General features: G+C 45.4%; 1 protein-coding gene across 2 annotated transcripts in view; it reads right to left on the bottom strand.

The window, feature by feature from the left end:
* Positions 1 to 27,528, bottom strand: part of STS (steroid sulfatase) — a 90,932-nt gene that overhangs the window by 36,136 nt on the left and 27,268 nt on the right. For both annotated transcript variants that reach the window (XM_034649457.1, XM_034649456.1), the window contains exon 2: positions 17,695 to 17,836. The gene's annotated coding sequence lies outside the window, so the exon portion shown is untranslated. The remainder of the gene's footprint in view (positions 1 to 17,694; positions 17,837 to 27,528) is intronic.

Raw genomic sequence — 27,528 nt, 5'->3', positions numbered from 1 at the left:
CCCCCCTATGAATAGCAAACTCGTGGAGGTGAGATAAAGTCTGCTAGACCCTCGTCTAGCTTGAGACAGAATTCTCTCCAAAGTACTTATAAGCACATACCCTTCTCAACTGAAATCTTGCACCAAGTCAGCCTCTAGGTGACTCTACCTTTGTCACAGCCCACACTGCACCTCTTTACTTCTGCAGTACTGAAAGGTTCTGACGGGTCCGAGGATGGGCAGACAGAGACAGGAACACACAGACAACTATTTGCTATATGGATGTACGTGGGGGAGGCCCCAGAAGGAAAGGGAGGAAAAAGGACATGGCAGAGGTCTGGATTCCATCCTGGCTTTTAGACTTGGAGACAGGCCTTCCACCCATTTGGGGCAGGGAAAGGTCTCTCCAGCCCTGAGATTTAAAACAAAAAAAATAAATAAACAAACAAAGAAGCAAGTAAGCCAGTGTGAACTGAGTCCAAGAGCGGTCCAGCCTTCTCCTTGAACCCCACCAGCACATGAGGGGTGGCTCAGGATATAAGAACATCCAATGGATATAAGAAAGCGTGGTTGGAAAGAGAAGGAGGGTTGTCTGCATGGAGGACAACCTCTAGGGAGGGATGAGGTCCAAATGATAGCGGCCAGAAAAATTTGGGAGTGACAGGCAGAATTCCAAGATGGCCAGCAATATTCCTGCCACCCTGGTGTGTATGGTCTGTATAATCCTGCCCCCTTGAGGGGAGGACAGGACCTGTGAATATGACGGATGTCATTCCTGTAATTAGAGGACTCATCTGTGGACTTTCAGTTCATTCAAAAGGGATATTGTCTCGGGTGGGCCTGACCCAATCAGGTGATACCTTGAAAGGTCCTGAGTCCTTTAGTAAGCGAGGTACGCTCCAGTTGGCGTTGAAGACGGAATAAAGAATTCTGACATGAACAGCCTATGGAGNTTCAAAAGGGATATTGTCTCGGGTGGGCCTGACCCAATCAGGTGATACCTTGAAAGGTCCTGAGTCCTTTAGCAAGCGAGGTACGCTCCAGTTGGCGTTGAAGACGGAATAAAGAATTCTGACATGAACAGCCTAGGAAGCTAGCACCGCCCAGGACTCTCGGGTGACCTCTAGGAGCTGGTAGTGGCCCAGGGCTACAGGCAGCAAAGAAACAGGGACCTCAGACCCCAACAGCAAGGAACTGAATCCTGCCAACAGCTACTGAATCTGGACAAGGATCCTGAGCCTCAGATGAGAAGGGAGTCTGGTGACACCTTCATATCAGCCTGAGCAGAGGATCAGACTATCCCAGGCTTAGACTCATGACCCACAGAGACAGGGAGATAATACAGGGGTGTTGTTTGAAGCTATTGTTTATCATGCAACAAGACGAACAAATACAATGGGTATCAACGTTAAAGCAAAGGTGCTCCTGTGCAAACCTAGAGAAATTTCGAGCTAGGGATATTTGCATTATAAATGCATATACTTATCCCACGTATGAAAAAAAATCTGTGCCGTTCATCATCTTTGTACCCAATTCTTATTCTGTATGCTGTCTCCAGATACGTCCACGGTGTGCTGTCCCCATAAACACAGTGTACGTTGCAAATATCGGAAAAGTCAAAAATGCACTGAAACCACCCACCCTACAGAGAGCACCCCAGCTTAGCCGAGCCAGCCTTAAATGTGCTCCCACGCTTCCATTAGCTACAGCTGGGCAAAATCATCTCACCCAGGCCTTTTTTTTTTTATAATAAAGTGTTGACTATGTCATCTCCTGAATACTGAAGGTGACAAACAGATGGCCATCTGGGGCCAGAATGGCTTGTCAGTGTGTGGGTTCTTGGCCCCCCGTGATGCTGCGACAGACTGGGAGCTGTCGCTGTCCAGAATCAGCAGACAGGACAGCACTGCCTGTCTCTCGTCTGGGAAGAGATCCAAATCCACAATCCCAACTAGAGTCTCCACTGACCGCTTTCGCACCATCGTAAAATCAAACGTGGAAAGATCCTAAGTCTAACTGTCACAAGTAGGGGGCCATCTGCACGGAGCCACAGTGCTACGTTACACACTCCCGCCAGGCTTGGCACGGCCCCGGGCATCCGATCAAGGCCCACGACACACTGTCTGCATGGGCAAGCCTCAGAGCAGAAAGAACAAAGGCAAGTGGGGCAGGCAGAAAAACCAACCCCCGAGGATGTCCATGTCCTCATCCTCAGAACCTGTGACTATCTTATTTTACGAGGCAAAAGGGACTCTTCAAGGGTGTTTAGGTTAAACACCCTGAGGTGGGCAAGAAATCCTGGCTTATCCAGGTGGGCCCAATGTCATCACAAAGGGTTTTCTAGAAGGCAGATGGAGAGACACTGGACGATGGTCATTTCTCTGGCCGTGAAGATGAAGGAAGGGGTCAGGAGCCAAGGAATGCAGCTGTTTCTGGATGCTGCACACGGCACGGAAACGAATTCTGCCCCAGAGCCTCCAGCAGGGACTGGCCATGTGGACGTCCTGATGCCAGCCCACTGTCACCCACTGTGGACTTCTGACCACCGGGACTGTCTGATGATAAACTTCTATTGTCTGAAGCCACTAGCTTTGCGGCAAGGAAGGCAGGAGGTGACGACAGCAATTATCTTTATTACTGAGGAATTTCCAGGTCTACAAGGACGGGAGATATGTGTGTTGAAAGCAACCATCCTTTCCCCAAAACACCTCCCTGTACTACTGTTTTGTATCTATCTCGGAATCTATAATTGTTTTCAAATACAATTTTACAAGAAGGAAATCATACAAGGGAACAAACAGTATGTTGTCATTTCTACGTATCATCCCTAAGAAATTCTGGAAGGACACACACCCACACCCAATTACAGTTTGTCTTATGCGTCATGGGTTGTTTTTTTTTTTAAGGCTTTTCTGATTTTACATTTTCTTTTTTTTACAGTAAACATGTCCCCCCCCTTTTTTTAAAGATTTATTTACTTATTTGAGAGAGAGAGAGCACAAGCAGAAGAGGGAGAGGGAAAGAACCTCAAGCAGACTGTGCTGAGTCCAGAGCTTGATCCCACGACCCTGAGATCACAACCTGAGCCAAAACTAAAAGGAGAATGGGTAACCGAGTGCATCACCCAGGTGCCCCAAACACGTCCTACTTTTATTACAACAGTGAAAACAAACAAAAACACTTAAAAAATAAAATACAAAGGTGTGAAGAATCAGGAAAACTCAGGACGTCATGGAGACAAAGAGCTAAATGCCCATGTCACTGACAGAAATAGTTAAATGCCCACATTCTGTTTATGCATATTTATACTCCCTTATAAACACAGCAGCACATGAGCTCCCTCCCATCACGGCCTGTGAAGCCAACAGCTGGCTTTACTGTAATACAGAAGTGGGGGCTTCACTCTGTGGTGGCTCCAACAGCATCCAGCTTCACGGCGGTGTTTCCCATCGTTCCACCAACTTCGAGAGGCCAGGAGACCATTCTCTTTACTCCCGTACAATCAGCTCAGCTCCTGGGACGGGGTGGGACTGAGGAAATAGTTGTCATGCACTGATTTGCACAAAGGTCACAATTTTTAACAGGTACGTGTAACCCTGGACCTGTCCCAAGTTGTCACGGAAATGATCCTTTCCATCAAGTTAGAGAATAATTCTTCTGTTATATGCAAGTTCCCTTGCACGTGCGGGTCCTTCTTCAGCTGGAGGTCGAATTGGGAATGCAAAGTTGAAATAGCTGGAGCTCTAAATTTCCCTGACAACCATTACACCAGTTCTATATGATGAAACCCTCAGTTGGGGTTTTTGGGGTTTTATTTTTCACCATTGTCCACAACAACTTTTTCTCACATCCTTTAGAAAAATTAAAACTTTTAACTAACATAACAAAACAAAAATTATTATAAAAAAATAAATGAATAAAATTTAAAAAAGAAACATCAAAACTTTTTAAAATTACTATTTACAAATACAAGCCATAGGGAAACTGTAAATCCAGTCCTTCCTCTGCCTGAAAGTATAAAGAGAGACTTTCTTGACTGAATTGCTAAAGATAACCAGTATCGCGCAATCCTTCATTTGTGAGAACTACCTTACTCCCTACAGTTTCCGCAGATCGTGGAAATGCTCAAAGACAATGCCAACACAGGTCACGCGTGGAGTGCAAAGGGGGACGTGAGAACTACGCTAGTCGTTTTCCTGAATAAAAACATTAAGTCCTGAGTAATGCAGAAAAATCAATCAGCACCTCTTAAAAATGTGTTTCCTTTACAGGAGGAGACAGGTGTAATTTTTAATAAAATTTGTAAGCTCTCAAAATGGATTACAGGAAAACGATATGAATTTGCTTGCCAAGCCTAAACGAATAAATTATTTTCTCTGATAGCCATGGGGTCTGTGTCATTTATCAAATAATCAGTAAAGTCACAACACAATTTTTCAGCGTAACTTGGGTTAGCACTTCCTTCAACTTAGGATATAGCTTTTATTCAACACAGAAGCACCCATGCCTTTTCTTTAATGCTTCTGCATTAAGGTCTTATTGTTATTGTTGTTATGGAGAAGAAAAGCTTTGTTGATAAATGGGACAAGATCTTTTTTTTTAGAGAGAGAGCACAGGGGAGTGGAAGGGGCAGAGGGAGAGAGAGAACCTTCAGCAGGCTTCACAGTCAGCAGGGAGCCCAATGCGGGGCTGGACGTGGGACTCGATCCCACAATCCTGAGATCACGACCTGAGCCGAAATCAAGTGTCAGATGCCTAACCAACTGAGCCATCCAGGCTCAATCATTAATAAATGGGACAAGATCTTTTTATCAAAGTACGAGGACAAAACATTTGAAATGCCCACCATGGAGGTCAGAAATGAGTATCAGCCGTCTTTACAGCTCAAACACAAACCATAGGTGAAAATTGGTAAAATGTGAATTTTGGAGCCAGGTTAAGCTGGTTCCAGCCTCAGCTTTAACACATTACCTGTGTGGCTCTCGGGAAATTTCCTAACCATTTTGAGGCTCACCTTTCTCACTGTCAAGGAGGCTACAAATACTGTTCTGCAGATGGGGCAGCAGCAAATGAAAGTTTTAAGGGTAAAATGGCACATGCATCACCATCAATGGCCTCTACAGACCACTTAAAATTGTAATAAGGAAATGCTAAATAACTACTAAGCCAGTCAGACAAAGGCGGGTGGAAAGAAGACAAGAGCCGACGGGTTCTTGGAACGTGGCAAGAGACACTGGAAGGGTCTCTGAGTAAGGAACCAGGAGGGCATGAAAACTGAGTGCTCACAAAGGTGCCCGTGATACTGGAATGGGTGGGCCACCCTGACCCACACAGCCAGGGGCCTCTGCCTGCTGGTCCTGATTCTCTGCGTTCCTCTCTGCAGACAGTGGGCATTCCCACACAACAGCTATTGATGGCTGCAGGTCACAGATGTCAAGGCCAGCTCTCTGACAAGCAAGACCTATGTAAGTGTCCCAATTAGCACACTGCTTTCCCTCGGCTTTTCAGAACCTCCCTGTTCTCTATAAACACGGGCAAAGAACCAGAATACNTTGTCTCAGGGTCTGCTACTGGGGAAACCCCGAAAAGAACAAAAAAAAAAAAAAAAAAAAAGAATCTTAAAATCATCAACCAACCAATCCATCAATCGATAAGTAGACAAATAAAAGATGCTTTGAAAAAAAGCACATTTAGAAAACAAAACAGAAGTTTGGGAAATGCAGTATATGACAGACAAAATAATTCAGCTGGGAAGAGTAAGTTGAGAGTACCTCAAAGAAGATGGAAAAAAACATTGAGGTGATTGACAATAGGGGAGAAGATACGAAGCCAGGATATCCTAAGAGGGATCCAACCAGCGGAAAAAAGAAAGAGAAAGCATGGACAGGGATAAATTACCAAAACAGTAACACAAGACAGAGTCTCAGACGTTGAAGGATGTGAATGTCCATATTGAACTGACGACCATGTGTCCAAAACCATGACTGAAGACAGACCCAGAGGAAAAGCCCGTTATCATCAAATCTTAGGACACGGAGGACAAAGGAAAAGTCATACGTGCATGCGAAGGGGAGATGCGTGACATCCAGAAACAGAGAGACTCAGAGTGGCTTTGGTGTTTCAACAGGCACACTGAATCATATCAGATAATGGTACCCAAATCCAAAGGCAAAATGATTTCTAACCTGGAGTTGCACAACAGCCAAACCAACAGGGCTCCCAGTTGCATGGGCCCATGAACAGAGCCCATGCACACATCCAGCACCAACTGTTTGCAACTCAGGTGGCTGGCCTCTGCTTCCAAGGAACCTGCCACTTGGCATGGGGCAAGAGCATTCACTCCCAATTGCCTGCCTTTTGGGGTGTTACACACTCTTCAATGACAACCCCAAACAAGAACTGGATAGAAATGTCACATGTATCTTGGGGGGAAACAGCAAAATATGATTAATAATAATTGCAATAATTAAATCCCCATTCCTTCTCTCTTTTACCATGAAATCAGGATGTTGGTGCTGAGACAGCAAAAAATCACTCTTTACTTCCAACATAATTCAACCGGACAGAAGCTAGCTCCCAGAGCGTGGAGTTCACCCCTCTTCACTGGGCTAGCCTGCAGGATCACATACAAGCCAGAGGGAAGGGAGGGCTGGAGGGTAGGCAGGAACAAGCAACATCCTCACTAAAAATGTCAAATGATGAACAAGAAACCAATCATAAATTAACAGAAAAATACCCAGTCTCATTATGAATCAAAAATTAAAATGAACACATGAGGAAAATGCTGCTTGGGACCTATCAATTTGGTAAATATTAGGTTGTGCTGACACTGTCTCTTGCAAAGGAGAAGGTATCATGGGGCACCTTGCTCACTGCTTGTGCAAATGAAAACTCAGACAGACTTTCAGAAGCACATATGGCAATCAAGTATCTCAACAGTTTCACAGTCTTGAACCAGTGTTTAAATTTCTAGGAATTTATCTTATGAAAATATTGAAGGATACACACATGTCTTTTATCAATACATTCCTACCAACATTAAAAATCTGTGAAGCTATAAGCGTTGGGGAAAGTAAGTAAATTATGTAATAAAATATTACACAGCCCTTAAAATTCTTGGGTTTTGAAGAATACCATCATGAGGAAAATGTTCACAGTGTAATTTTAGGGTGGAAAAGAGCATGATTACAAATTTTTAAAAACAGCTATTCACATTTCCATATGGATATATATATGCGTTAGACGTGCATCTGTGTGTAGAGATACATGTACGTAATTGAAAGGAAAGAGGGTATAACTTCATTTATCATCAGTTTTGAAGGCGTGGGACCACCACAGGTTTTTACATGGTTTTCACATAAATTCTTGCATTTATCAAATATTCTACTTACTTTTATAGTCAGAAAAAGGCCCACGAGTACAAGTTAATCATGTTGCCTTTGTGCCAAAGGACACAATGTCACTATTAAATTTACAAAACTCTCAAATATGATGATTTGCACTAATGGGAATAAAAACACAAAGAACCTGTGTTTCCAGTTGGCCTGAAGAGACCCTAATTGAGACAACTTGAATGTGATGAGCTCTGATTTTTAAATCATAATGTTCCATCCAATACTGTGCAGCTGGTCCTTGTCATCCAGTCATTAACAACAACAAAAAAAAATTCTCTTTTTAGAGAAATCTTTTTAAGCGTGTATTCTTTTAGCACAAGCACATGGTAAATGCTTAATAAATACTCATTGCTAGAGAATTGAATTAATACAGATTTCTCATCTCTGGAGTTTTTTCCCCTCGTGGAAGAAACCTCTGATTATAACAGCACAGCGTCTCAAGAAGCTAACGGTCTGAAACCATAGGTCTAAATCCTTATATCTGGAGCTAAAACCACGGGTCTTAAATCCTTGTTTCTGGAGCTCTGCAGCCTTCAGCACAAGTTAACATGCTTCCTTTCTTTGTCGCAATTTTTTCGGTATGTTTAGATGGAAAAAAAAAGAAAACCACCAGCAAAGTATGTGAAGATAAGAGGGAAAGAGATCAAAGGCACAGATGCTGTTTCAGATCAGGGTGGGGGCACTGTCATTTGAATGGGGGATGTTAAGAACACAACACCAGTGGACATGACTTCATGGGTCTGTCCTTGCCTGCAAGACCACAATCCCAGAGTCTGGGGAGGGCTCAAGTTCACGTCTCAAAGTACTGTTCTCGTGTCATATCATGGGCGGGTCCATGGCCCTGCAACCCAGACAGCAGGGCAGGAAGCATCTAATCAATGCCCCAAGATTAGAGCGCCAAACCTCCAGGGCAGTGCCCTCAAGAGCAGGGGAACCCCCAAACACAGACAGAAGCCACCGAGGACCAGCAACTCATGAGGAGAGCAGGACCGAGAAGAAGGCATCTGAAGAGTGGCGTGGATGGAGGGTATGGAAGGACAACTTCTCGCAGCAAAGCCGGAACGCAGACTCGATGCAAAGTGACCTCCTTCCCAGGACGTGAAGGGGTTGATGCCGACTGTCTGCAGTTATAGCAATAACTCACTGCACCTTAACTCTGCCCCGAAATGTCTCTGGATGTATATGCGTGAGAGAGAGAGAGGCTAAGGTAAACACGAGATCGGTTTGGGTTTTCACACTGAGGACGTTCTTTAAAGGAGCATCTTTGTTGTTGACTCAGAGCATTTCACCATCCAAGAGGTGCTGACCTGCAGGTGGTGGGTGCGTCTGATGGGCTGCAGAGCCCGCTAGGACCTACGTTCTCGGGGCAGATCGACAAAAGCTTCCACTGCCAGACTCGGTACTCAGGAAACATGTCAACCAGGGCCCCACACATGCATGTTCATTGCTGGTGACTTATTCCCATCACTAAACAAAAAACAAACCAAATTGATGCCCCCTCCTCCCTCTCCCCATCTAGTTTTTTTCCCATCTCATCCCATTGTGTTCCATGTTGGATCCAACAAACATCCAAACAGAGGAGGAGAAAGAAAGGAACTCATTTCACTGCTTTTAGGATGTGGACTGCCTGGGGACATCAGATGGGATTCAGGGTGTCAATCCCATAGATGAGGCAGGGAAAGCTGAAACATGTGTTTTTCCACACCACATACACCGTAAGATGATACAACATGTGAGGGTCTCGAGTTCCTATACACAACCTCGACATTTCCTGCAAGTCTGACAAAAAGTGCTCTTAAGGGAATGACCTCATACCTCCTGCACACTTTTCAATAGTATGAAAGAACACAGACCACAAAAAAGGTCACTTAAATACTATTCTCAAATGATTCACAAGAAAACAAGGCCGTGGGGATTAATTCAGTTTTTGACATTCTAAATGAAGACAACCTAGAAAAATATTTCAAATAAACTAAAGACCACTATTATCGAAAAAAAAGTACAAGTTCACAAAGTTCTTGGATACTTGAAATGTGAAATAAATCTGAACAGAAAAATCACAAGTGCTTTTAAAATATCAGTACGATGTTCAGCATTATTAAATGTGCTTAACACACTTCTCTCTGCACTGGGATGGTAATGTCTCTAAAAGTTAAGGACGTGGTGAGGCCATTTCCCATTTTTAGCAAGGAGAAATGTCCTTTAGGGGCAAATGCATTCTGGAGTCCATGTTTTTTTCTTTCCCCTCAGAAGAATGAGTCTGATGCTTATTTTTCAAACCAAAGAACATACGTAACTAATCAGGGAAATGACCAGATCTGAGCCACTATGGTAAATATACATGAGCCGTGGACTCAATCAACCCCCACCCCAAATGTGAGATATTGAAACTCACAAACTTGACGGGTAAGTAAAGTCAACTGGCTCCCCATTCATCTAGTATGAAACGTTACATGATTAAACACGCTCTCCAAATCCCCTCAGGCTCTGGAAACAGACTGCAAAAATCTAAGGACCCCCACAGACCAAAGTACGGTTATAAAAATGGAGAATTCAGGAGCACCTGGGTGGCTCGGTCGGTTAAATGTCTACCTTCGGGTGAGGTCATGATTTGGGGTCCTGGGACTGAGTCCCACATCGGGCTCCCTGCTCAGTGGGAAATCTGCTTCTCTCTCTTCCTCTACCCTGCCCCTCCGGCTCATGCTTTCAATCTCTCTCTCAAATAAATAAATGAAAATGTTTTTAAAAAATTTTNTCTACCCTGCCCCTCCGGCTCATGCTTTCAATCTCTCTCTCAAATAAATAAATGAAAATGTTTTTAAAAAATAAAAAAATTTAGAGGCGCCTGGGTAGCGCAGTCGTTAAGCGTCTGCCTTCAGCTCAGGGCGTGATCCCGGTGTTCTGGGATCGAGTCCCACATCAGGCTCCTCTGCTGGGAGCCTGCTTCTTCCTCTCCCACTCCCCCTGCTTGTGTTCCCTCTCTCGCTGGCTGTCTCTCTCTGTCAAATAAATAAATAAAATCTTTATAAAAAATAAATAAAATAAAAAATCAAAAAATTTTAAAAAATGTAGAATTCAAAAAAGAATGCACATCTTAAGTTACAAAAGAAGGATATTAGGAAAACATGATATTTGGTGATAAATTTCCACCTGTTGTCAAAGTCAGCCTTGACTTTAATGAAAATACAGATATATGGCAGCATAGGAGAAAAGTACAGATTTTATAAAGAGATCTAAAGTATCACCACTGTACAGGTTAAAATAGTATTATGCTAACCACTCATCATCATCTGATTATTGTTTTAAAATTAGAAGGCTGGCCTCTACATTATAAAATCAATCTAATTACAGGCATTTTATTAGTGTCTCCGACATTTTATATGGAGAGATGATGACTAATCTGAAAGTGTGGTATGGATTATTCCCTGACTTCAAATCATCTCATATTTCATACCTGGGCCTACGTGGTCGTTGACGATCTTTCTACAGAGCTCACTCTTAAAATGAAAAGCTTCATAGAAGCTTTTTAAAGGGAAAAGAGTTCACGGGGCACCTGGATGGCACAATGGTTAAGCGTCTGCCTTCGGCTCAGGGCATGATCCCGGCGTTATGGGATCGAGCCCTACATCAGGCTCCTCCGCTGTGAGCCTGCTTCTTCCTCTCCCACTCCCCCTGCTTGGGTTCCCTCTCTTGCTGGCTGTCTCTATCTCTGTCAAATAAATAAATAAAATCTTTAAAAAAAAAATAAAAATAAAGGGAAAAGAGTCCTAATCAACACAGCACCCCACGTGTAGTGTAGACGGAGGGGCTGCCTTTCTTCTTTAATATTGTCAGCTACATGGGGAAAGCACATGCAATGCAATGTGGCAGAAAATCCAGCGACCTGAGTTTAAAATGTTGTTTCTGTGTATAAAGAGAAAAAAAAAAAAACCACTACATGCTTCTTCCAGGAATGAGATGCTTTGACTGCTGTAAGGAACATACACAGGTTAGTTGGAGATCATCTATAACAAGTCCTAGCCTCCATCACATTTGTCAAAGACACAGCTCGAGGCACCCCACAGTTAAAGACCATTCTCTACACTGGAGTAAGTAAGAGGCCAAATCCTATCAGAAAGGTGATTTTTTCTTTTTTGCAAGTAAGATTACTTGATAATTTACTATTAATATGACATAGGAAGCATCTTTTTTCACTCATGCATTCAACCCTTATTTACTACACAGCTACAAGGCTCTCTGCCTTGTTGGAACATCGCAGGGAGCACTGTGTGTTTTCGGCCCCCACAGAGCATGCAATGGGTCTGCAAAGACAGAGGTGACTCAAGCATCAAGACTGGACCAGTGATCCCATCCAAAATGGAACAACACTCCACATGGGGCATGACTGTCTGGAGCAGGGAGGGGGCCTCACCTAACTGGAGAAGCCAGGAGAAGTCAGCTGGTGGGGGAGCCCTCAGGGGGCAGACTGCCCAACTGGTGGGAGAGCTTTATAATGCAATGTGTCTGCCAGGGGCAGAGACAGCAAGAGGTCACAGTTGGTAGGAGTCCCACAGTGGAGCTCCTCCCAGCCCTGGTTCACAATCCCGTCTCCTTTCCAATGGGGAGCCACCACAGAGCTCCAACAGGGCCAGAGGCAGCATCATGCCTAGGTTTCGAGAAAATGTGTCTGGCTGCTGACGGATGCACAGAGGTCCATTAGGACGCTGGTGTGTTGCAGACGTGTCATTGGAGGACAGCTCAGCCCCAGGCTAAGAGATGTGTAGATGCACACATAAGGGGCTCCTGGGAAGCAATACTAGCAGTGGCTGATTTTTTTGCAGGAGAGAACTCTGAGTCTTTAAACATCTTGTGTTCCAGCATAATGCGTGTGCCTCCGCTGTTGTTCACAGTCCCTGCAGCTGGACGGTCATGCTGCTCACTGAACTGTGGCTAAGACCCAGCTGAGACCATGGAGAGACCCATCTCTTTATCTCAATCAGCAAACAGTGTCCGCGTCAGTGGTCCTCAGTTATAAAACAGGACAGGCAAATCAGGAATTGCCACTGAGTTTACTCACAGCATCTTACACCCCTTAGAAAGCCCCACGTACATGCAACTCAGTGTTGCTTTGCTTAGAAGTGGGTGGGATCACCTCAGACCTCGCCCCCCAGGCCTGAGTAGGCTCCCAGTGGCAATGTGAGCAGCCCTTACCGCTTCCAGTGGGAATAATGTGCCAAGCACGGCATATGGGGGCCCAGCGACCTACATGTTTTCACTAGAACAGATGTCAAGGTCGCAAACTAAGCGTTTGGCACGAGTGTGTTTGCGATGCCTTGGTAAAATGGAACGCCTTATTCCTTAAGTACTAGGACATGCATTAAAAAAAAAAAGACAATAAAATTATTGCTCTAAATTCTGAAGCCAGGCTGTGCTTGTCAAAAGAAAAAAAAAAAAAAGCAAGATGGACTTTGATATTCTTGTTCCGATGCAAACACCAACTGACCCCGATCACCTGAGCGAAAGCAAGAAGACGGGGTCCACAGTCACTCCGCCAACATCACCCTACAAAGACACAGGGCTTCATCATCACCATCTTCAGAATCCCAGGGATGAGGTTTCGCCAAGTATAACCCACAACCACACGGTGTGATGACGCGGCCATCACACATGGGACCAGGATACGTGGAGCATCGCGGAAAGCACACGCATCTCTCGATTCAGACAGAGGAGGGCACGCGGCACGTGCCTCTTACACGCTGGTCCCGTACAAAATTTCACACGACACAACCAATGGAACCCAAACACCTCCTCAAACAGGAGAAGGACAGTAACACTCCATACGTATTTTCCCCAACGCTTATTTTTGCAAACTTCCAAACTCGCAAAATAGTTGAAAATAAAAATGAATGCAAGAAAAAGAAAATGAACTCAAGGATACTCCTTCAGGGGTGCCTGGGTGGCTCAGTCATTAAGCGTCTGCCTTTGGCTCAGGGCGTGATCCTGGCGTTCTGGGATCGAGCCCCACATCAGGCTTCTCCGCTGGGAGCCTGCTTCTTCCTCTCCCACTCCCCCTGCCTGTGTTCCCTCTCTCTCTGGCTGTCTCTCTCTCTAATGAATAAATAAAATCTTTTTTAAAAAAAAAAGGATACTCCTTCACTTAGGCTTACTAATTGCTACATTTTGCAATGGTTGCTTGCTTTCTGTCTCTCCACGCGTATACACATGCATATACACACGTGCACGTCCACGCATACCTTTTTTTCTGCATCAGAAGACAAAAAAAAGGCTGAGAAATGTATCTGTATTTGTGTATCATGATGTTTCATGGAAAGCTGCAGAGATCATAAACGCGACCCTCTAAAGAACTGGGTGTGGGTCTCCCAGAATAAGGAGATTTCCTCCATAACCACGAGGCCCTCATACCAACCGGGCAGAAGAGCACTGAATCCATCAACTCACCGTCGACACAGCCCCCACATAACTCTGCCTCCCTGTTCCTTTTCCCCCGTCCGGGACCCTTTCCGCATTCGGGTACCGCTGTTCTGTTCCTTCATCCTTTTAAATCCAGAACAGTCTCTGACCTTCCTTTGCTTCCCATGACACTGACTATTTTAGAAGAATCCAGGTCAACTGTCTCTTACAATGTACTATATCCTGGATTCGTCGACTCATTTCCTCGTGCACATTTCCAGGGGAAGGCTTTTGGCAGGGATGTTACACAGGTGATTTCGTGTTCTTGCTGCCTCTGATCTGGACGCACGTGACGTCAAGGTGCCCCCCTGCCAACGATCACTCGGTCCGTGATACGATCTCCAGATTGCTTTATTTTCTCTCACGACGGCACCTGAGCATGAACCTTCCCTCATTTACTTTCTCAGAAACACACAACACACTTAACCATAATTTTCCTGGTTGGCATGATCGTGACCCCCCAAATGTGCTTATTATTGTGAGTATTTGCTGCCACAAAATATCCTTACTGAGGATTTACAGTCCCCTTGAAACATCTTTTCACCGTCACCAAAGGATTAAAAAATTACTATCCTAGTATATATTTAAGCAGAGTAAATCAACAGACTGCTGGCAGGCCTTGTCAAATAACACAATGTCTCCTAAAAAGGAAATTTTTTTTTTGGTTTCATAACTTTAATTTCACTAAGCCTTTTTTTTTTTGGAGGGGGGGGAAAGAGAAAGATCAGAGATAAGATAAAAGTATTTTCTTGATTATCACCAATCCACTTAAGGAGAGGGGAAAAGTTTAATAGGCTGTATTCAAGAACCCTGAATTTTAAATTGTGAAGTACATTAAAATACCCATGAGGACGGCTTTATGTTGGTAAGATATAACGGATATTATTAGGTATTTAGGCATAGATATTTTAGTCCCCACTGAAAGACTCCCACTTTACATCAGAACATTAAGAAAGAATAATGAATGCTGTATTAGTTTATCATGAATTAATCATGAGCCTTTTTGGCTGCATACTTTTAATTAGTTACTGAGTCTGTCAATTTTTTTCTGAGCTCTTCTAGCTGGGTCCAAAGAATGCCAATGTCCCCTCTAGACTAAAATCACACACACACACACACACACACACACACACACACACACACACACACACACAGGATCTAAAGTATTTCCCTGCAAAATCTACAGTTGTTTTCTAGGGGAATAAAAATAAAATCTACTTAGCAGGTGCTTACAGCTTTGAAAGCTATGTCAGAACTCAAAGCCAGCTCCTGCATTAACAATAAGTTTAGAAAATAAATTACTCTTTAAAACCCCCAAAAAGTTTGTTTCTGAAACAGAGAAAAGGAACAAAGGAGCCTTTTAAGGAACAAATTACAGAAATCACAATAGAAAATGAATCTGTTAAACTGCGAAGCATTAAGAATGAGTACAAGCCAAGGTTTTAAGCCTCCATGGACCTTTCCTCTAGTAGGAGGATCCTCTGCTGTGGGGTTTCAATTTAATAGGAAAAAAATAAAAACCCTAAAAGGTCTTTCTCTTTTTGTTCTCTTTAATTCTTATTCCAACGCAGATCCCTGGAAGTAAAAGACCACTGAATATATTCCAGGAAGAAAGAGAAGATTAAGTGAGCAAGCAGGGTTTCTGCCGCTCCGCACTGTTGGGGTTTGGGGCTGGGTGGATCTCTGCGGTGGGCTGGGCTGTGTACGGTGCTAAGCAGCAACCCCAGCCTCTGCCCACCAGACGCCAGCAGCAAAGCTCCTCCAAAGTGAGGGGACCCAAAATGCCTCCAGACTTTGCAGAGTCCCATCCCCGAGGGCAAAATCGCCCGGATGCGAACTGCCCGCCTGCCCTCAGCAACACAAGGGTCCAGACCGGGGTTTTGCAGAATCTTTAATCTCCCTGCCTGCCACCCTCCCTTCAGTGCCTGTCACTGTGGGTGCCAGGAGCATGGTACTAATCAGCATCTTTGTCCCCCCAACAACATCATCCTTCACGGTTCAGTCAACCTAGGAACCCGTCCTTTGCATCCCTATTTTCCAAGAGGAAACGTGGACACCGAGAACTTAATCAGCTTCCTGAGGACATGAAGCCAGCGGGTGGAGAGCTGGGATCCACATCCCATTATCTCTGACCCCAGGACATGGTTCCATCTCCGGGAGCCTTCCCCTACCAATGGGAACCCACACCTTCTCCGAAAGCATCTCTGTGCACATTTCTCTGAGCCTGCTGGCACAGGAGATGGTGACGCGCTCTGAATTCCTGACAGTGTTCACCTTGACATCTTAACGGCAGAAGGAACTGCCCTGTCCCTCCTCGCTGACCTCCACCAGGGGGAGGCGCTCCTCCTGCAGGAAGGGAGCGGTCCTGTCCCTCCTCGCTGATCTCCACCAGGGGGAGGCGCTCATCCTGCAGGAAGGGAGCAGTCCTGTCCCTCCTCGCTCACCTCCACCAGGGGGAGGCACTCATCCTGCAGGAAGGGAGCGGTCGTGTCCCTCCTCGCTCACCTCCACCAGGGGGAGGAGCTCCTCCTGCAGGAAGGGAGCAGTCCTGTCCCTCCTCACTGACCTCCACCAGGGGGAGGCGCTCATCCTGCAGGAAGGGAGCAGTCCTGTCCCTCCTCGCTCACCTCCACCAGGGGGAGGCACTCATCCTGCAGGAAGGGAGCAGTCCTGTCCCTCCTCGCTCACCTCCACCAGGGGGAGGAGCTCCTCCTGCAGGAAGGGAGCAATCCTGTCCCTCCTCACTGACCTCCACCAGGGGGAGGCGCTCCTCCTGCAGGAAGGGAGCGGTCCTGTCCCTCCTCGCTGACCTCCACCAGGGGGAGGCGCTCATCCTGCAGGAAGGGAGCAGTCCTGTCCCTCCTCGCTCACCTCCACCAGGGGGAGGCGCTCCTCCTGCAGGAAGGGAGCGGTCCTGTCCCTCCTCGCTGACCTCCACCAGGGGGAGGCGCTCATCCTGCAGGAAGGGAGCAGTCCTGTCCCTCCTCGCTGACCTCCACCAGGGGGAGGCACTCATCCTGCAGGAAGGGAGCAGTCCTGTCCCTCCTCACTGACCTCCACCAGGGGGAGGCACTCCTCCTGCAGGAAGGGAGCGGTCCTGTCCCTCCTCGCTGACCTCCACCAGGGGGAGGAGCTCCTACTGCAGGAAGGGAGTGGCCCTGTCCCTCCTCGCTGACCTCCACCAGGGGGAGGAGCTCCTACTGCAGGAAGGGAGCGGCCCTGTCCCTCCTCGCTGACCTCCACTGGGGGAGGAGCTCCTCCTGCAGGAAGGGAGCGGCCCTGTCCCTCCTCGCTGACCTCCACCAGGGGGAGGCGCTCATCCTGCAGGAAGGGAGCAGTCCTGTCCCTCCTCGCTCACCTTCCCTGGAGGAGGTGTTCCTCCTGCAGGAAGGAACCCATCTGTCCCTCAGGTGTCAGAAGCAGAAAAGCAGTTGAAATCAACCAGCAAAACCATGAGCAGGACCCGCTCCATCACTAGTCTGCAGCTCTGGCGATTCACCTAGAGTCACCTCAAAGGTCCAGGCAATGCCCTCAACCATTTATAAACTCCTCACCCCACATCACTCACGTTCCGCACACACACGCCATGTGCTTCTGCAACCAGACCCTGCACACGGCCCTCCTTCGTGGTACTGTCTTTGTCTGGAAAGCACGTATGCCCCCCACAGATGCTCCCCTTTAGCAAACATGACCTTTTGTGGGACGGGTGGGCTCTACATTCATCTTGTCCCTGTAATACCAGATCTTGCACAACACCATTTAATGCTCGCCAAGTACTCAGACGTGACTTAAACAGCGGTCACGGGGAGGTGTGCACTTTGTCAACAATGAGACACAGTGAAGCAACTACACGGGCACTTCCTATACTCACACGGGTACCCACTGAAGACGGTCCTGGGTGGTTGACCTCAGAGATCTCAGCTTCCAGAGACCACCATGTGCAGGCTCTCAGAAGACACGTGTGACACGTGAGTGGTTCTCAGCAGACACGAATGAGGGGCACCGGGCTCATCCTGTGAATTAATTCAAAGGAAGAAGAGTCAGACACTGCATGAGCACAGGCTGAAATCCTCCAGGGTACCAAGCTCTTTCTTGCCTCGAGGATCTCTCCTTCTGCACGTGTCTTCTTTCCTCTCGCCGCCTAACCCCTGCTTTCCTACAGGTCTCGGCGGACTTGCCGTCCCCTCAGAGAAGCCCCCCTGATTACCAACCCCAAGCAAATATATCCCTCCATGGCTAATGATCCTAGCACCTTGTTTCCCTTCGATGGCATTTATCACTCTGTGCGAGAATCTATTTAGCTGGTTTCTTCTCATTTGGTATCTGTCCTTCCCACGAGCTCAAAGGATCAAGAGGGGATGGGCCATGTGTCAGCCACAGCAGGCTCTCAATAAATATTTTCTGAGTAGAGCTGGGCTTGCAAACGCTGGCTTGTAGGACTGTCCCCTCTCTGTTTTTATAGCCCAGGAACAACGTTCCCCACATGAGAAAAGAATACTTTGCCGTGCGTGAAGAGTACATGAAATTGATATTTCAGTGTCCACAAAGAAAGTGCGCGAGAACAGAGTCACATCCGTTCGCTCCCTAATCAGCTGTGCGGCGTCCGCTCAGCACCATCGGAGCTCACCAGCTGCACGAGAGACTGGCTGCAACGCTGCAAATACGGACTGTCAGACCCTTTACATCGAAACGTTCTTCAATGTCTGGTATAGAGCCCTACACGTGAGGATGGCTTTGAGTCTACTCAAGAATATATACAAGGGCGCCTTGGGGGGGCGCTCAGTCAGTGAAGCGTCTGCCTTCAGCTCAGCTCATGATCTCAGGGTCCTGGGATGGAGCCCCACGTCGGGCTCCCTGCTCAGCGGGGAGTCTGCTTCTCCCTCTCCCTCTGCCGCTCCCCCTGGCTCATGCTCTCTCCCTCTCTCTCCCTCTGACAAATAAAATCTTTAAGAATAAAGAATATATACATAGTTTTAGTTGTTGACATTTACATAAAACTAGCATATGCCTTGAAACAATTAACCTATAAATCTACTGTTCGTGCTTTAAAATATGAAATACAATCCCACGTGTTAAGTCACATTCACAAGAGAATACGACACTGGAGAAAAATTACTATTCTGCAGATTTTCGTAAATATGGATCTTGCTTTATTAAAGTTAAGCTTCCAGCAACAATTTCTTAGGTTTTGTCAGTGTCCCAGAAATGTTATCCCCCCCCCCCGCCCCGTCGAGATGGCATTTGAAACTGTAATCGATCTTCCAGCATGGCATTTCATGTCGGATTCTTGTTGAAATGGAATGCTGTGCTGACAACATTGCTCCTTGACCTCCCACTGCCGGGACGACAGAACCACCAGGCACGGTCAGCTTTTCTGCCCACGCACCAGGACATTATTGGGAAGACTAAGAATGCATGGACGTGGATTTGAACAACCGGCTGACTCCCCCTTGTGAGGCAGCAAAGATCCAAATCATCATTTTCCTTTCTCTTGTCCACTCCTTTTATTTACAGAAAATAGATTTTAAGGTATCCGCATGGAAACGCTTTGACCCATATTGGATACTTTGTGCTCACGACCCCTGGTGAATGATGAAGACGAAACCGGTCGAAGGAGATTAAGGCACAATGCCTACCACAGCGGTATTACTGCAAGAAACCCTACCTGCAGAAGGGAAACGGCACAGGAAAATCTAAAGGTCCATGCTCCAAGGATGTTTTTCAAAACAGTAATGGTGTTGTTCTCACCCCGTGGTGATTCCACCCCACAGGGGTCATTAGGCAATGTCTGGAGACATTTTTGGTTCTCGGGGCTGGACAGATACAACTGGCATCTATTGGGTAGAGAACAAAGATGCTCTTAAATGGCCTATGATGCCCAACACAGCCCCCCAGCATAGACAATCATACACCCTGGCTTTCCACCATGAAGAAGGAGCTGGTCTCAAATGTCAGCAGCATCAAGGTTTAGAAACTATGCACTTGGGGCGCCTGGGTGGCGCAGTCGTTAAGCGTCTGCCTTCGGCTCAGGGCGTGATCTCGGCGTACCGGGATCAAGCCCCACGTCAGGCTTCTCCACTGGGAGCCTGCTTCTTCCTCTCCCACTCCCCCTGCTGTCTCTCTCTGTCTAATAAATAAATAAATAAATAAATCTTTACAAAAAAGAAAAAAAGAAACTATGCACTAGACTACTGGTCCAATAATCACTAAAGCAGGTGTGACTGCAGAGGGAGGAGAAGCTGGAAGGGGAACTAGGGGTCACGTCCAGTTTGTTCCAACAATCACACACAGCAACAATGTATGTATCCATGATGGCTCCACTATTATTACGGTAAATGACGTGAAAATAAGTCTCTTTAGACACAATTTATAATCCAAGTTATAGTCACGGAACAAGAACACTGGACACCACGAGGTTATGTCTGCTTTATTATCAGGAACCCGTACGCTGATGAGTCGGCGAATTTGCAAATCATAAGCATGCTTCATTACCCCTTCCTGTCTCTGTTTATCTATAATCATCGTACCTGTCACTTACTTGCTCATCTGTCCATCACTCTCCTGCCCCTCTCAATTCAGTTGTACAAGACTGCAAACCACACCAGAGATCTAAGGATGGAATCAACAACCACTACACCTTGCCCTTGATTTTGAGATGCAAAAACCCCCAGTAATCAGAAAATTTTTGTATACTCCCAAGTTTTACTTGGCAGCAAAACCCAACCTGAACTGTGTGGACGTATCAGGTTGTTATCTTAACCTGCCAGCCTCTGCTACTGGCTGGTATCATGATGCTTTGTTGTGACATCAGGCTTACCTGCACCGGGAAAATGTCAAAAAGAGTTCAAGACACCCCGTGAGTAGCAATGAGAGGAAGGGGAGAAAGCGTCTGTCATCAGCAGTAGCCGAGAAGTGTGGTCATCAAAGAAGTCTGGTTGTGCTGTGCCTCGGAACGAGGTGGTATGGGAAGACAGGAAAGAAATGGAAAGGCAGGTTGTTGAAATCTGGCTGATTGGTTTGCCATAGGATGACCAATCCTCCTTGTCTGTCCAGGACTGAGGGGTCCCCGTGTTCAAACTGAGACAGCCCTGGGCAAATGTGGACGAGCTGTCCACCCTACTTACTTGTGAAGGTTGGCAGAATATAGAAGTAACCATTGCAAGCCAAGTGTGACTACTCAGAAAACAGACTGAAGGAGTTTAAGAAGCTAATGGAAACCCACGGTGAAAACCATCTTCTGAATATGAAGGAGCAGAATTTGCAAGGAGAAGAGCCTTGGTGGATGGCATAGCAAATGTCCTGACCTCAAGTGAGGACAGAGCTCACCTTCCCTGCCCGCTGCTGGTTGTGTTGGTAACCTGGCTCTTAGCTAACTGTGTCTTTGGGAACTGCTCTCAGCCAGAGAGAGTTTCCTTTCCCAAGGTAATGCCAGCACCACACCCTCAAAGTAACCATGGATGGGTCCCAAAGATGTACCTTCCTTGCTTCAAAGTAAGACAACTCTAAGGGTCATACGAGCTCCAGAGCTCCCTCCAACAGCAGCTGAGATCTTTGTTGCAAGGGCATGACAACCCAACTTCTCCCTCTGCCTCCTCCTCCCTATAAGTGTAGATCTTAAGAACTCCCACCACCACCACCAAAACCCTCCTTGTCCCAGAATCTATTTCCTGAGACTGAACATAGGACAAGAGCTGATAAGAGCTTTAATCTTGAATACATGTACAATGCGGTGAAACAGCCCCATCTTCCCACTAAGCTATAATCCTAAGCAAACCCTCCAAAAACAATGGGAGAGAGGTCTTCAAGCTCAGTTTGATGGTTTGTCAATGCTTCAGTCAAAGGCAAGATAGAGCAGTCATTGATTAGAAAAACCCACAGTCAAGATGATTGTAATGTGAACTCAATTTACGGATTCATCATGCTAAGAAGGACTTTCCAGGGACATTTTCTGAGTAATCCAAGAACCAGCATACCAATAACAAACAAGCTGGGCTAGGAGTAAAGTCTGAAATAGTAGAGTTTCTGGTGTTCCCGCTCACATACTTCTTGTGAATGTAATGCTTTACATCCTTATTTGCTCTTTAACATGAAATCTGTGCTATGGCCTTTTGACCAAAGAATTTTGCATTCTAGGAAGAGCAAATAACATTTTCTTCAACTGTATGTTTGCTACACTAATAAGCACAAGGATAATAGGGGTGTTAATGATCATGGACTTCTGAGTAAGAGAAAAAAAAAAAATCCCATGGAACAAGGTTTGGCAAAGAAGGACCTGTGGGCCAAACACAGCCCACTGCATATTTTTATAAATAAGATGTTACTAGAACACAGTCACATCTATCCCATTATGTACTGTTGATGGCTACCTTTCCACTACTATCACATATGATCCTCAAAGCCAACAATATTGACCACTGTAGCCCCATGTGGAACATGTTTGCCAACCCCTGACCTAGATATGATGAAAATGTGACCTGTTGATTGTTGGTCTCAAGAATCAGAGATGATGGTGGTTTGACAAGACAGATGACAATGAAAGATGTCTTTTAGAGGCTTGCCTTTCATACCACCGTTCGTCTCTGGAGAATCTTGTTCCCAAGCCATGATCATATGGCTAACTACTACATAATGACAGCCTTATGGTGGCCCTGAAGTACCCTCTTCTTGAAAGGTAATTAAGCATCCAGAGATCATGAACATACGTTACAGGGATACACACAGGTATAGACTGCCATATGCCTAAGATGTTATATAGAAACCTAATGATAACCACAAATCAAAAACCTGAAAAAGATGTGCAAAAAAATAAAGAACAAGGAACCTAAATATATTACCAAAGAAAGCCAGCAAGCTCTGAGAGAAAACAAGAGAAGAAAAGGAACAAAAAAGAACTACAAAAACAACTATAAAATAAGCAACAAAATGGCAATTAGTACATACCTATCAATAATTACTTTGAATGTAAATGGACTAACTGCTCCAATCAAAAGGCACAGGGTGACAGAATGGATAAAAAAGCAAGACCCATCTGTATGCTGCCTACAAGAGACTCATTTCAGACCTAAGGACACATGCAGATTGAACGTGAAGGGACGGAAAAGCATTTATCATGCAAACAGCAGTGAAAAGGGAGCTAGGGTAGTAGTATTTACATCAGACAAAATGCACTTTAAAACAAAGACTGCAACAAGAGACAAAGAAAGACACTATGTAATTGTAAAGGGAACAATCCAACAAAAGGATATAATAATTCTAAATAGTTACGCACCCAACACGGGAGAATCTAAATACATAAAGCAGCCAATAACAAATATAAAAGAAGTAATAGTAATGCAATTAGGTAAAAGTAATAGAATAAGAATACAGTAAGAACTTCAATACACCACTTACATCAGTGGATAGATCGTCCTAATCGGAAATCAATAAGGAAGGAGTGGCGTTGAATGATGCACTGAACCAGAAAGACCTAACAGATATATTCAGAACATTTTATCCTAAAACAGCAGAATTCACATTCAAGTGCACACAGAACATCCTCCACAGCAGATCACATATCAGGCCACAAGAAAAGTCTCAACAAATTCATCAAAATAAACTGCATGACATCAAAATAAAAAGCTTCTGCTCAGCAAGGAAACCATCAAAATAAACTTAAAAAGACAACTTCTTGAAAGGGAGAAGATATTTACAAATGATACCTCCAATAAGCAGTATCCAAAATATATAAAAAACCTATACAACTCAACACACAAACAAATAATCCAACTTTAAAAAATGGGTGGGAGACATGAACAGGCACTTTTCCAAACAGATGGTCAACAGACACATAGAAAGAGGCTCAACATCACTCATCATTAGGGAAATGCTCATCAAAACCCAATGAGATATCACCTCACACCTGTTAGAATGGCTAAAGTAAAAAACACAAGAAATAAAAAGTGTTGGCATGGATGTGGAGAAAAAGGAACCCTCGTGTACTGCTGGTGGGGATGCAAACCAGTGTAGCCACTGTGGAAAACAGGATGGAGGTTCCTCAAAAAATTAAAAATAGAATTGCCATATGATCCAGTAATTCCAATCCTGGGTATTTACCCCAAGAACACAAAAACGCTAATTTGAAAAGATACATGCACCCCAGTGTTTATTGCAGCATTACTTACAACAGCCAAATTATAGAAACAACCCAAGTATCCATTGGGAGATGAATGGATAAAGAAGGTGTGGTATGTACGTGTGTGTGTGTGTGTGTGTGTGTGTGTGCATGTGCGCACGCAGACATGTATGCCTGCATGCCTACAGTGGAATGAGAAACAGACCCTGAACTCTAGAGAACAAACTGATGGTCACCAGAGGGGAGGTGGTTGGGGGGATAAGTGATACACGTGATGGTGATGAAGAAGTTCACCTGTTGTGATAAGCGCTGGGTGTCTTATGGAAGCACTGAATCACTAGATTGTACACCTGAAACTAATATAACACTGTAGGTTAACTGTATTGGAATTATTTAAAAAATAAAAAAAAACAAGAAAAAGAAAAAAAAATAGATGGGTGTCCCCAGTTCTCCCTCCCAGAGCCCAGGGAGTCAGGGGAAGGGAAGGGAAGCCAGAGGTCTGACCCAGAACTTACCTATTATGCCTGTAGGCTGTAACATGTCTCATGGCCTCATTTCTACCTGTTTCTCAAACCAGCATCCACCAATCTACCCCAGGAAGCCCATACAATCCACAGGCATTCATTATTGTTTAAACCACTTTCCTATCCAGCAACCCACCCATTTCTCCTGTAACACGTGGTGTTTATGAAAAGACAATCTCCACTGGTGACAGGTAAAAGGACCTGAGAGGTCAAAGGTCAGGCTTAACGCTAGAATCCATTTTGGAGTCAAGTCAGGTACACTGGTCCAAAAGCTATCCTGGATGCCTGGAAGGAGTTAACCCATGATGAGGAACAGCCATCCCATGGTGGGGCTAGGGAGGGGACACCTGGTACTGGGCACTGGGGAGGCACATGATCAATGCTGGCCGACGCCTACTGTATGCACATGAGTGTTAGTGTTACCTGGCTTCCTTTTAATTAGCTCCTGAAGGTCTCAGGTGCCCACTGTGGGATGCACTGTTGAATATCTGCCTCATGAAAGGCACGGTCAAACAGTCATCAACTTTACGGCTGGATAGATAAAGCCAATATGGCAAAATGTTGACAATTATTGAGTCTATGATCATTTGTACATCCTTCCTTTCAATTATGAAGGATAATTTGTAACTGAAAGGAAGGATATACCAATGCTTGTTCTTTCATGTGAGATATAAATGGGGAAAATTTTGTAATCCACAGTTGAATAGATCCTTAAAAAACAGAATCAACGTATAGCAAAATTAATTGTTTCTTAGGAGGCCATGTCTCTGGCATCAACTCCTAGGACAGACTTCATCCCAGCCATGACAGCAAGGTTGCTGACATTGCTGCTGGCTTGGAAGCCCACTGGTAACTCAATACACCTGACACACCATGATGTTGGTGTGAGGTCCTGGTCTGCTGGGTGTCCAGTGACAGTGGTCAGCTATGTGGCCATGGCCAATGGGCCACAGGTTAGCGACCTGTGTGAGGGCACATCAGCAGGTCTTTGTAGATTCCTGTCCTTTATCAGGCCACACTGTTCAACTGTTCACGTCAACACCTCCTAGACAGTTACCTTCCCAGATGGCTCCCTAAAACAATGTCTGTCATTCTTCATGCTCACTCTTTCTTGGCATGACCTCGCCCTATTCAAGGGCATTTTCATGAGGACAGTGTCAACAAACAGGGTTCTGTTTTACCCCAGGGACCCAACAGTTGGCAGACTGGTCTCTATAATCTTAAGACTCTATGCCAAATGTGATACTATATTGAATTAATATACATAGGACTTTGAACACATAAATGGCTACACACCATGGAGTAGAGTCCCTTATTCTTTGGTTGGTAAACACACTCGCCCTGCTGACTCAAACAGGAAGGGTTTCGTTGGTGGACATTGAATAGTCCCTTCTCTCAGGCATGGGTGAGTCAGGACATTGACAATCATGCCATCCATGAAAAACACCAGTTTTGGGCTTTGCTCACTGGTACTGAGCTGATAAGTGGTGTCTGACTTATGAGGACAGTTTGTCAACATTCGAGTGTGGGTTTTAAAAAGTGATTTAGAGGCAGATTCATAATTACTCGCTTTCAGTGTAAAATTATCAATCTTGGGTGGCTGGGGGGAATTTATGGCACATGCCAGCTCTCTCAGGTGAAGCCTTTTATAAATTACTTAATACTTGATTTGCATCCCCACCCCCCAAAAGTACAGTACCATTCATTAAATTCACATCTGGATTTACAGCCTGATGTAAACTCAGGACAGGGGATCTTGGATTTTAGCCTGGGTGCTTTGGAGGACATGGGTGTCGTGGCTCAACCCCCAGGCACTGAGTCTGTAGAATTAGTCACGTTGGGAGTTGAAATCTAAGGACCTGGTTGGAGCCCGTGAAGGGTGGGTGTCCTGCTCAATGTTGCAGGTGGCACGGCTCAAATACAGCACAACCCCACGTCTCTGCTCTCCACCCAGGACCACCTGCCTCATCCTAGGGACCCATGGAGCTTTGGCCAGTCATGACAGCAGAGGGTGACTCATCTCTGCTACCTTATGCTCGTTAAGAAGTGATTTGACCAGTAGGAACATTGACTTTTCTTGCTTCATCCCCCACTGGGTTTAGAAACCTGAGATTCTGGTGGAACGCCAGTGCCATCCACGGAGATCCAGTGAATAGGGAGGAAAGCAGAGGTCAATGGCTAGAATGAGCTAACTCTTGAGAAGCTTGTCAGGAAAGGAAAGGAAAAGAAAGGACAAAGGTTTAACAGAAGAGAATATGATCAGAGGCAATAGCAGTGAGGGGAAAACCAACAGCTTCAGAAGTCCCAGCGAGGTGATGCCCCAGCCAGGTGATGCCCCAGCCAGGTGATGCCCCAGCCAGGTGATGCCCCAGCCAGGTGATGTCCCAGCCAGGTGATGTCCCAGCCAGGTGATGTCCCAGCCAGGTGATGTCCCAGCCACACCTGTCGGGAGCATGCAGATTAGGAGAGGTGGCAAGAGCTGAAACTCCCTTCTTTGGGCCTCCAACAAAATCTCTCCCCCCAAATTAAGCACCATTAAAAATCATTAAACAGCAAAAGACAAGATTACTGGACAGAGTTAGTTCCTTTTAGCACTGAAGCTCTAGTAACAAAAACAAAAGCAAAAAAAAAAAGTAATGCCCAATTATGATCAACATTCTCATTTGAAAGGTTTTGCATTGATAGAATGAATCTGTTTCCAGTAAACCTTTGTCTCTCTTTGCAACCACACATGTCCCTGAATTGGCTCAAGAACACTGACCTGAGAAAAACGTCTCTATTGTATAAGATCAATGCAGGAGGAGAAGGCAGGAAGAGTGAACATTCACACTACTTGTCAGTGGACACACAGATATTACTTATATAATAATCTCATTTTAGCAAGCAATGGCAGTTATAAATGAACTCCTGAAAAAACACATAAATAGCTAAGTGACAGGCCCACAGAAAACTGCTCAAGGTCTATTTTTATTTTCATTTTTTTTATAGATTTATTTATTTGAGAGAGAGAGAGCATGTGTGAGTGCACACCTGTTGGGGGGGGGCAGAGGGACAGAGAGGCTCTCAAGCA

This window comes from Ailuropoda melanoleuca, chromosome X, assembly GCF_002007445.2.
Source record: "Ailuropoda melanoleuca isolate Jingjing chromosome X, ASM200744v2, whole genome shotgun sequence".
NCBI lineage: Eukaryota > Metazoa > Chordata > Mammalia > Carnivora > Ursidae > Ailuropoda > Ailuropoda melanoleuca.
This window is presented reverse-complemented; position numbering and strand designations above follow the sequence as displayed.